The sequence below is a fragment of the Mercenaria mercenaria genome, chromosome 3 (assembly GCF_021730395.1).
Source record: "Mercenaria mercenaria strain notata chromosome 3, MADL_Memer_1, whole genome shotgun sequence".
NCBI classification, from domain to species: domain Eukaryota; kingdom Metazoa; phylum Mollusca; class Bivalvia; order Venerida; family Veneridae; genus Mercenaria; species Mercenaria mercenaria.
Genome location: NC_069363.1, coordinates 94,084,746 through 94,096,891, shown reverse-complemented (window position 1 = coordinate 94,096,891; position 12,146 = coordinate 94,084,746).

The following is a 12,146-nucleotide window of genomic DNA, read 5'->3' as shown; positions in this document are numbered from 1 at the left end:
TTGTAGCTTTCACAAACACACGAATAAAATATCAAATCTAATTATTTTTCATAAAAAAATATAATTTTACCAAGGACGTTGTTTACGTCCTTAATTTTTCTTTTGTATGGCATTATAGTTCAAGGTTAAATTATGCCAATTGGTAATCTAAATAGCCCCATTGCTGTTCCCTTTAAAAATGTGAGTTTCACGCCTCTTTGTCCAACATTCTGTTTGCCTGGGATCTACAACAAAGACACCAGCATCGTTATATCACCTCTTGTTCTATCAGTACTACATACACTGCTTTGTTTGGCGCGGAGTTTCATTTTGCTGCATCTTGCAGCAACTTTCGTACTTGTTGGAGTATGAGATGCCTGTGTAAAAGTAAGGGGCTGTTATGTTTAAATCAGGTTTCAGGTCGTTCATCACAACATTTATGTTGTGTTAGTGGTACTGTATAATCGCATGCTCCCGCTTCATTAGCTTTGGATGTTGTCTGATCACTCCTATTCCTTGGATATGGCGCCTGCTTTTTAATTTTGTATTGTGGAAGTTTCTGTGATATGCAGGCTCCATAACTTTAGATCCCCTCTCTAAATTCCAGTCCATTAGTTAGAAATTGACCAAGCTTGGTAACATGACAAAGCACAAGACATACATACATTATTGTGCTATCTGTACAATATGTAATAATGCAAAATGTTTGGATTTAAATTTGTATGCAGTTGTTTACTGCTTTTAATATCTAGTGATATAAAAACAGTATTGATGATAACATTTCATTTTTAGTTCGTGGGAAAATAAAAGAAGATATTTAAAAAATATTTCCTCATAAACATGGGAAAATGATTACGAGAAAATACACTAATAATTCCAATGAACTGGATCCATTTGACACATCACTTGTTATGTTGAATGTTTATTCAAAGCTATCCATGCATAGATGAAAATATTACACACAGGAAAGAAAAGTGACCAGAAAAATCTGACCTCCAACGTAATCGTGACCTTTCAGCCAGGGTCCGGATGTTACGCACTACACATAGCTACGTGTGAAGAACCTTTGTGTCAAGTAATATTAAAATCAGTCGATGGATAGCAAGTTTATTCGGCAGACAGAAAACACGCCCTGTTAACCTTTAACCGTCCTGGGAGACCTTGACCTTTGACCTAGGGGTTCTGTGATTTACATATGTTACATCGTCTCATTATTGGGAATATTTTACCAAGTTAAATTAAACAAAACAGACACTGTTAATATTCACCTCAAAGCTTGACCATGACCTTTTAGTTAGGGTTTGGGAGTTGTGCTTGACACATACTCCTTTTAAGGGGAAATTTGTGCGAAGTAATATTAAAATCACTTTATGGATGGCTGAGTCATGGAGCGGACAGGCAAAGAAACCATGTTGATATTTGTCTTCCAAGAGTGACATTAACCTTTCATATGTTAGGCTTTTGGGTTTGCGCATGCCTTGTCGTCTCATTATGAAAAACACTTGAGCCAAGTAATTATATTAACTGTTTATGGATGGCAGAGTTACGGACCGGACATGACATGGGTCCGGTCAATACCTAATGAAAGTTTGACCTCCAAATGTGACCTTCAGATCTTGCCAGTTAAAATTAAAATCCTTGATGGACGACGGAATTTCACTTCAAACACGAAAATACTCTTTTGACATTTGACCGCTATAATAAGTATGATATCGAATTTTTAGATAGGGGTCTAGATTTTGGGCACGACATGTCGTTATATTGTAAGGAATACTTGTGCAAAGTAACATCAACATCCCTTGATGGATGGCTTTGTTATAGTCCGGATTGAAAAAGCCCTGTTGGCATTTTGGCATCCAAATGTGACCTGGAATATTTTAGTCCATTCCCATAAGTTGATTCTAAGGTAGATCTACCAGTTTACATACAAGTATCAACCTAAAATTGCTATGTCGAAAAAATGGCGTAATTTTGTAAACTTCGAACTTCTGCGTTGCTTGTCAGATCATTATAGGGAATAAGTATGTAAATTGGTTAGTCATTCCTTTTTATGGGTACTCAAGATATACAATGTAAGCCTAAATACATAAACGTAACTAATAATTGAAGTAGATAAGGGGTATGACTTTGTAAAATAAATAGTTTTATGAAACATGTGCATTGCATATCACTTCATCACAGTAAACACACGTACTATGAAGATTCAATCCACTTAAACACACAAAACTTAACAAAATCGGGACGCTGGCGCAAATAAATGTGCGAGTGCAATAACTTCACATATTCTTGAAAAGTCGAACTTCACATATCTTTAGTATCAGAATGTATCTTATACAAGTATTCCTCTCCAGTAGAGACTTTTCTATCTTAAGGTTATTCATCTGACGGCCGAATAGTTCAAGTGGCTTTGAATGTTCGCTTCATTAGACATTGATACTATGTTTTCTATCTTGGCTTCTTACATCATCTGGACGCTTCGAAAGACGACCTTTAATTTTGCTACTAAATCTGGCTAACACTTTGAAGGAAAATTGGCAAACATGTTATTACTTGTCCACTCCTTTCAAGGGCGACGATATTTTCTCTCATGTGTGATATTTCGAATACAGTGCTCCATTTCACTCTTCAATGCATATATCACAATGATGACCGAGAATTGATAAGACTGAACTATTCTTTGATATATTAAGATGATATGTAGGCAAATATTTTACATTAGTATAAATATTACCGTTACAATTGAACTAGTATAAATGTAAAATTGCATCATCTATTAAAAAGGAATAAATACATATACATTATATATATCGCAGTTACACAAGTATGTTCTAAAATAGAACAGAATGACCTAGATCATGTAATTTAAGCTTATCGCTAAAGTTTATTCTAGTTGCGTCTTGTTGATTTCAAGAGATAAATAGTATTAATTATAATTTACTCATGACTTATATGTTCCTTTGAAATGTTGCATCAAATTTACCGGTCTTACCAAGTTCTCTTTTTAATGTTGCTAAATATAAAAATATAGAAAACAATTTTTAAATTAAACATTCAGGAAATATTTCTTTCAAAAACACCGATAAATACAGATACAGTATAGTAAGTTGGGATTATAAAAACAGTATTGATGATAATCATTTCATTTATAGTTCGTAGGAAAATAACAAAAAAAATTTAAAAATATTCCTCATAAAATGGGAAAATGATTACGAGAAATACACAATAATTCATGAACTGGATTTCCCTTTGACACATCACTTGTTATGTTGAATGTATTAATCAAAGCTATCCAGCATAAGAAATATTAACACGACAGCAAAGTGACAGAAAAACTAAACATCCAACGAATCGTGACATTTAGCCAGGTCCGATAAATACGCACTACACATAGCTACGTTGAAGAACCTTTGTGTCAAGTAATATTAAATCATTTGAAGATAGCATTATTCGCAGACAGAAAACATGTCCTGTAACCTTAACTCACCTGGGAACCTTGACTTTGATTGGGGATTCTGTGATTTACATATGTTACAAATCGTCTCATTATTGGGAAATCTTTACAAGTTAATTAAACAAACAGACACTGTTAATATTACCTCAAACGTTGACCATGACCTTTTGTTAGGGTTTGGGAGTTGTGCTTGACACATGTCATTTAAGGGAAATCTGTGCGAAGTAATATTAAAATCACTTTATGGATGGCAGGAATAATGTGCGTGACAGGCAAATGAACCATTTGATATTTGTCTTCCAAGAGTGACCTTACTTTTATAGTTAGGCTTTGTTTGCGCATGCCTTGTCGTCTCATTATGAAAATACTGAGCCAAGTAAGTATAAAACCTTATGGATGGCAGAGTTACGGACCGGACAGATAGACATGGGTCGTCAATACCTAATAAATGTTTGACTCTAATGGACCTGCGTTGTGCCAGTTAAAAGTTAAAATCCATGGAATTGGCCGAATTTACATTCAAACACGAAAATACTTTTGACATTGGCCGCTATAAAAGTATGATATCGAATTTTTTGATAGGTCTAGACTTTGGGACGCATGGTCCGTTATAATTGTAAGGAATACTTGTGCAAAGTAACATCAACATCCCTTGATGAATGGCTTGTTATAGGTCCGGATTGAAAAAAGCCCTGTTGCATTTTGCACAAATGTGACTGAATATTTTAGTCCTTCCTTATAAGTTGATTTGAGGTAGATCTACCAGTTTCATACAAGTATACCAAAATTATGTCCAAAAAATGGACCGTAATTTTGTAAACTGAACTTCTGCGTTGCTTGAAACCTTATAGGGAATAAGTATGTAAATTGGTATCATTACCTTTTAAGGGTCACTTCAAGATATCAATGTACGCTAAATACATTGAAACGTAATATAAATTGAGTAGATAATGGTAGACTTTGTAAAATAGAATAGTATTATGAAACATGTTCATTGACTCACTACATCACAGTAAACACAGTACTATGAAGATTCAATCCACTTAAACAACCAAAATTAACAAAATCGGGACGATGGCGCACTAAAGTGGGAGTGCAATAATTTACATATTCTTGAAAATCGAACTTCACAATCTTTAGTATCAGAATGTATCTTATAGTATTCTTCTCCATAGACATTTTCTATCTTAGGTTATTCATCTGGACTGGCCAAATAGTTCAAAGTGGCTTTGAATGTTCGCTTCATTGACATGGATACTAAGTTTTCTATCTGGTTCTTACATCATCTGGACGCTCGAAAGACGACCTTTGAATTTTGTACGTAAATCTGGCTAAACACTTTGAATGCAAAATTCGGCAAAATGTATTATTTCAGCATAGGCTACCTTTCAACAGACGATAATTTTCTCTCATTGTGATATTTCGAATACAGTGCTCCATTTCACTCTTCAATCCAAAATCACAATGATGACCGAGAAATGATAAACTGAACATTCTTTGATATATTAAGATGATGTAGCAAATATTTTACATTAGTATAAATATACCGTTCAATTGAATATATAAATGTAAATATTGCAATCATCTATTAAAAAGGAATTAATAACATTATATATCGCAGTTACACAAGTATTTAAAATAGAACAGAATGACCTAGATCATGAATTTAAGCTTACGCTAAAGTTTATTCTAGTTGCGTCTTGTTGATTTCAAGAGATAAATAGTATTAATTATTAGTAGTATTAATAGTATTAATTATTTCTATTAGATTTTCTAGAAGCAGATTAGAATATCCAACTAAACGTAACAGTTAGGTGGTTAACTCGGATATTACTCAATTTATCCAGATCATTAAATGAGAAGTGCTGGTAAACGGTATTATATGCTAGAAAAACATGGATTTATAACATTATCATGACTTGAGATTGATCTTGAAAATGTTTAACAAATTTACCGGTTTCAAGTTCGTTGCGTTTTTTAAATGTTGCAAAACAAATATAGAAAACAATTTTTAAATTAAAACATTCAGAAAATATTTCTTTCAAAAACACCGGTAAATACAGATATAGTATAGTAGTTGGAGAGCCATAATACAGTTCATTAGATAAGTAGTAGATATTTTCCCTTAACAGGGAGCGCAAAGATCTACGGATCGCGGAGTTGTGAGTTCAGTCCCCGGACGGGGCGTATGTTCTCCGTGATGATTTGGTAAGAGAAATTGTGTCTGAAATCATTCGTCCTCCACCTCTGATTCATGTGGGGAAGTTGGCAGTTGCTCGCTTGAGAACAGGTTTGTACGGAATCCAGGAACACTGGTTAGGTTAACTGCCCGCCGTAACATAACTTTAATACTGTTGAAAAATGGCGTTAAACCCAAAACAAAGATAAACAAATTCGGTTAAATATCTTTAGTACAAGTAAGGCTGCCTGTAACACATTTAACAATTATTCAGCTGAATAATGGTTAGTACTTACAGTTAATTATCAGTTAAAGAATGATTTTCACCGTTTTATAGACTACCATCCGCACTGAATTACACCATATTTCCGGCTTCGTACACTCATTAGACTATGGTCTTGTCAATATTCTGCCTTCAATACCAGCGGGCGGCAAAAAGAAAACATTAATGATTGTATTCAATTTCAGCCCAATTATGTTGTAGCTTTGCAACTTGCGAAAAGTGTATGTCTACGTAACTGTAAGAACATCGTATATTCTCACGATTTCGACATTTGTTGAACTTTACACGCAACAGCGAATGCAATGATTTTGATATAACTTAGTATAGATATTATCTCCTCAACATGTCGGGCACAATCTAACTTTCGTCTGTGTTGACTTTAGATCAAGATTAGAGGAAATGGTAAAATGTTAGACAACCAATTTATTTTGTGTGCTCAGTGTCGTAACGTTAAACTGTCGTTCTTCGAATTTGAAAAATGATACTAGAATGTCCATATTTTCTTTTAACTTTTGTTACACGTATCTACCAAATTCAACAAGTGGCGCCAAAATTGTGTGAGCGTCGTTATATAAACAACTCCACCAATAATATTTTTTTAACATAAACCAATCAGCGGTCGAAATTCATGAGGTTCACTACAAAAACTTAACGACTTGAAAGAAGAGACGCGATCGTCGTTAATTAATCATTTTAAATAGAACTAAAATACACCCATGGATGAAAGTTAGAACGCAAATGTTTGTGTCCACTTTAACCACTTTGGCAAGAATATCATTTTAAATATTAAAGTTATTAATTTAATTCTTAAACTGTCCTTAAAAAAACATGTCATGTTTAAAAGTTGAAAATAGAAATATCATTCTGTTTAAGTTTCATCGTATCTACTAACTGATTCATGATGAAAGGGAAATACTGTTAAGACGAATTTCAGAATATATCTTCCAACTATGACGATGGTCAAGATTACGGTAAAGGGTCAATCGAAGCATGTAGCGCCGTGGATTGAACATGTTCTTTCGCGGATGGAAGTATGTATCCTCTTGTATGGAAACATAAATCCCCGCGGATGGAAGCACTTATCCTCACAGATGGAAACTTTTGCTCTCTCGTATTGAAGCCTGTAACCTCGCGGATGGAAGCATGTATTCTCCATGACTGAAAAATGCATCTTCACGGATGGAAGCATGTATCCTCACGGAATGAAATATGTAGTCTCGCGTATTAAAGAAAATATTCTCGTGGATGCAAGCATATATCCTCGCGGATGGAAGGGAAAGTACCAACAGTACACGATTTGGTTTGAAAAGAGGTCTAAAATGAGCTTTAAGGAGTATCCTTTACCGGCAGATTTAAATCTTTATTATGTATATCGATAAAAGGGGAAAACAAGGTTACATTAACAGATGTATGGCTTTATTACACTGGAACTAACATACACTTTCTCTAGAATCATCCAGGTTGAGTTGACATCGTAGATTCAGTTCAATACACTTTTGTGAAGCATCGATAATAAATAATACGTCGAATAACCTTTTTATCAGCATTATCCTGTATTGATAAAGAAGCAAACTTCTGGAAGGCGTACCTTGTTCTATACAGAAAGTGCATTGTTGCTAATCGTAATTAAGAAAGAGAGAGGAAATCCGAAAATGTAATGACGCCAAAAATAGTAAATCCTCGCAACCAGCGTGTCTAAAGTGCTCTCTTGTCACATCAATCTTTTGTTGTTATTTTTCCCATTATATCTAATGTCTGGCTTAATCTAAACAAAAGGCGAGTTTCATAATACAATTCGAATAAACTGTATTTTGATATCGAGAAAGGGTAATTTGTATCATGAAGATTCAATTTTCATGGCTGGTATAGCTATCACTTCTCAGGGACAAATAAGCAATTTGGTCTGAAGTGAAATGTCAAAGAAAATAATGCGAATCTTGTTGCATTTAGTCGATGCCATTTTTATTCAGTATAACTCATTGAAAATTGATTTATGTATTTAATATGAAATCGGTATAATAATGAAGGTTTAAAAGAGTTATTGATTGTGGTTGAGAGAAAACACTCTAACATCATGGGAGGTAGGTGGGGAGGGATGAGGAAGGATGAAAAGGAAAACGCACAAAACGTGTTGTAATTCATGTTGGTAACATTCTCGAATACCAGAGGTCTACCATGGTTCCCCGGTAGAACTCGGGTACCATGTCGAACATCTGATGAATGAGAATGTGTTGGTAAAGGCAGTAAATTTAATTTCGTGAGCAAAACATTACGTGGTGTTAAACAATATAGATATTTCGTTTGGATACGAATTCATGGATAGAAATTTTTAAAGACATATTATATGGTTATCTATTGTTCGTTACGGTTTAATTTCATGGTTTAGTGCAACCACAATATCCATGAAAATTAGCTGCTACGAATATATATAATTGCACATGTATGGGTAGTATGCACATCAATGCATTATAGAAATTATAGAACTATTGACATTTCTGAAACTCTATCCAATTGTTACATATAGTTCATCAGCGTTAATCTCAATAGTTTGCAACTTCCTCACGGATTTGTATATGTAAGCTTTGTTACAATCTGACAAGAAGATTTCTTATATCTGGGCAAAAAGGGCTTATTTCTAAACAGTTGACCATTATCATGCTGGACACAACTGATTCTGCCTTTGCGACCTGTGTAGATGATGATCAGTATGCACATGCAGTCTGATCAAGATCTGCACTTTCCGCCATTCAGTCAGTATCTTTTTGGTAAGCACCCCTTTAAACAGTTAATGTTGCTGTCCAAATTGAAAGATGGACAAGTTTATTATAGAAATTTACCATGATAAGTGTTAACTGTTAGATTACTGCAATATAATCGTTTATATTCACTGACGAAAAAACTCTGTGCTATTTTAGATTTTCTATTGCATTTTACTTTATTCAATACAATAAATTATGAGTGAATGGTCTGAAAAATGCCGTGACGTTAATGATACATATATAGAAATGAACATTACTGAAGAAATTATGCAAGTCATTGTAAAATGACGCAACTGTTACATGTAAATGACAGGGTTAATCTTTTGTTTGTGTGACCAGATTATGATGTTTCTTCGAATTCCAGCTTGATTTCACAAAATAAGCGTGAAGATGTCACAGAAATATATCGGTTAAGTTGATTTGCAGTTCACAGTTCGCAGTTCGTGATTCGGATTGCAAACTGCAAACTGGTGTGCAGTTCACGATGCAAATTTCGAAGTGCAGTCTGATCAGCACTGCCGTGCAAACTGCGGACTAGAATGCATTTCACAATTCGAAGGTCATATCTTGGTAATCGAATTGCAAACTGGTCTGCAGTTGCGATTCAAATTGCAAACTGCAATAATCTTGCAATATGTGTTAGGTAATTGTTCATGATGATGCAGTCATTTAATTATTTAATTGAACACATTATACATTCATTGCGTAAATTTGAAAGGACATCTAACGATTTGATGGTATTCGGTCCTCATTTTCAACCATGGATATTTCAAAGAGAAGGCGCACAAGGGCACAAATGTGAATTAAATCTGTTAGTTTGATATGTCTCCAGTACACATTCATCGAATAACTCTTTGAGTTTCGATTATTAAAAGAAAAATAACAAGATTAAATTAGCAAGGGTGGATATTTAAAAAAATATTTTTGATTACTTTTTTCATTTAGTAATGATCTAGGATTAAGTAATTACAACTTTGATACACATTTAATATATAGTTTAGCAGAAAATATGTTTTATTTAAAAGTTTAAGATTCTTTTCAAAAAAAACTGCACAGAAAAACATCAAATCGTAATAAAACTTATAGTCCAACCTGTATCATTGAAATCACCCATGCGTTTTCATATCAACCTTGACCTCTCTATTGTGTATAAATCTGGACATGTATAAATAGACGGTATGTTTCTACATGTAGTGGTCAATATCTAGACTGGTATTTTTTATATATCAATCTGAGTACATTGTACATACCTGGGTTATTGTATTGTAAAATATGGAGAGATGTATTTGGTGCAACTGCAATACTAAAAAGAAAAAATCTACATACAATAACAGAAGAAAACATTGATTTGTATCTGCAATGGTCTTTGATTTAAATAACCACAGAGTGTCCTTACATAACACACATATAGTAAAATGCATCCCAGTTTAGTGAGGCAATCGTGTATTTTATTGTATGGTTGAAAATAGAACATGTGGTGTAATGTTCAGAAATCTGTTTAGTATCAGTGACCTTGACCTCAGTCCTGTACTTGTAACCTTATCAAAGATGAGAATTCCTTCAATTGTGCCTGCATATCAAATATCTGATAGGTTGGTCAAAAAATGAAGTTAATATGATCAATAGTATGTTAAATAGAAGGGCGGAGAGGCAACATATTAATTCTTTAAAGTGTCCAAGAACCATGAGAATGTAATTTAATGGTTAATATTGCCCCATTCAAATAAAATATGTAAAATGTAAAATATTTTCTTTGATAGAAACTCATCATACCAAAAAATGTATATGTGTCAAAATGTATTGTTGGGTCGTTTTTATTCATTATCAGGGACATATTTGTCTTTCCATAAAGGTTTAGTAGAACTTTTATTTTTAAGGTTACTTGAGGAGAATGGTAATTGAAATCACACAATGTCCTTAGTATTTCACCGAACGCTTTACGTTGTCAACAATGAATTCCATTCGGTTTCTTCTTGTAGGTCTTTATTTCACTGAAACTACAGAAAGCTGCAGTCGTCTACTACGAAAGTAGCAGAAATAAAGTTGATGAAACACGTAAGATAATGACCAAAACAAGATGGAATAATTCAATCAATAAAAAGCACATTCAAAAGAAGCAGTCATCCATACATCATTCCGTATGTAAATGTTTACACATGTACACCCGGTCAGAATAAAGAAATAAATACAAATGAATGCAGAATTAATAAAGAGGAACATAAGTAAAGAAAAAACACGGCTGGTCACCACTTTAGAATGGTCTGTGGTAAAATCATTTTTGTGGAATTTAATCTAGTTTATCGACACCAAACCCCACTCTTCAAATCCCATCATATTCCTTAATTTACAAGACAGTGGAAATTAATTTACTCCATCCAGGTGGAACTATTACACAGGAAGTAGCAACCAACAGGAACGTATTGTAAAACAGACATTGAGGCCATGAGGAGTTCTGTTTTTTTCTTATATGCACGTCCATTCAATCCCTAGATATATTCTCATGCATAGAACTGAAATCAAATGTACCCAATGGTTGTTGCACAAGGAATACCTCAATCAAGAACACGTTGACAGAAAGCGGAACAAATAGTTATTTAAACCAGTCTGATTTAAGGCAGAGGACTCGTAACGACATTCGGCAAGAAACCTATTCTACGCATGCGATTTCAGCATTCACTGTTTTTTTCCGGAGGTCATGTGCATGTTCAACTGCATTTAAGTCTGAAGAATGCCAAAGCATAACAGGAGTACCAAAGCATACTGACATTGCCGAGTGTCATTACTCTGTGTAGTGCCTGAAACGTTAATTATAACGGATGCCTCCGCCTGATGCGATGTCGCGCAGTCAAAGAGAAACGGTAAAAGAGGTGAGCTCTTAACACAATACACTAATGGCCTCTTCCAACAGAACGTATATTGTATAATACATCTGATCATTTAGCGTTGCATAAATCAGTTGCAGATTTAATCAGGATTGTTATAAAAGTTAAATCATCTCCAGAAAACAACAAAAACAAAGCTTCTTAAATGTATATCATGTTTTATGCTCTTTTTGATCTTTGAGGTATCACTATGATTACTTTTCTCTAAAATAGCTTTAAAAACCGGTACACATGTACTTAATCCATACAACCGGTATAGTTGACAATTTATAAATAGAAGTAATAAAATAAGAGATTCTATAGTTATTCTTATCTGCATCCTTTTAAAAGTTACTGTTATAATTTTCCGGTGAAACTAATACAAACGGCAAAATTAACACACTAGTGTGGGCATTTCAAGAATTAGAAAGCTACAATTGAATATCTCTTTGGACTATTGAGCCATTATGAAGAGTATAAGTCGAAAGTCGAGATTAAGGAGCATAATGTCAGAGTCACGGAATGAAAGGACGCTAATTAGCGCTCTATTTTCGTTGAGCGACCTCGCTTATCATTGTGTTTTTCAGCTCGATCCCGCCATACAAAGAACATATTAACTGAGTGCATTTGTTTT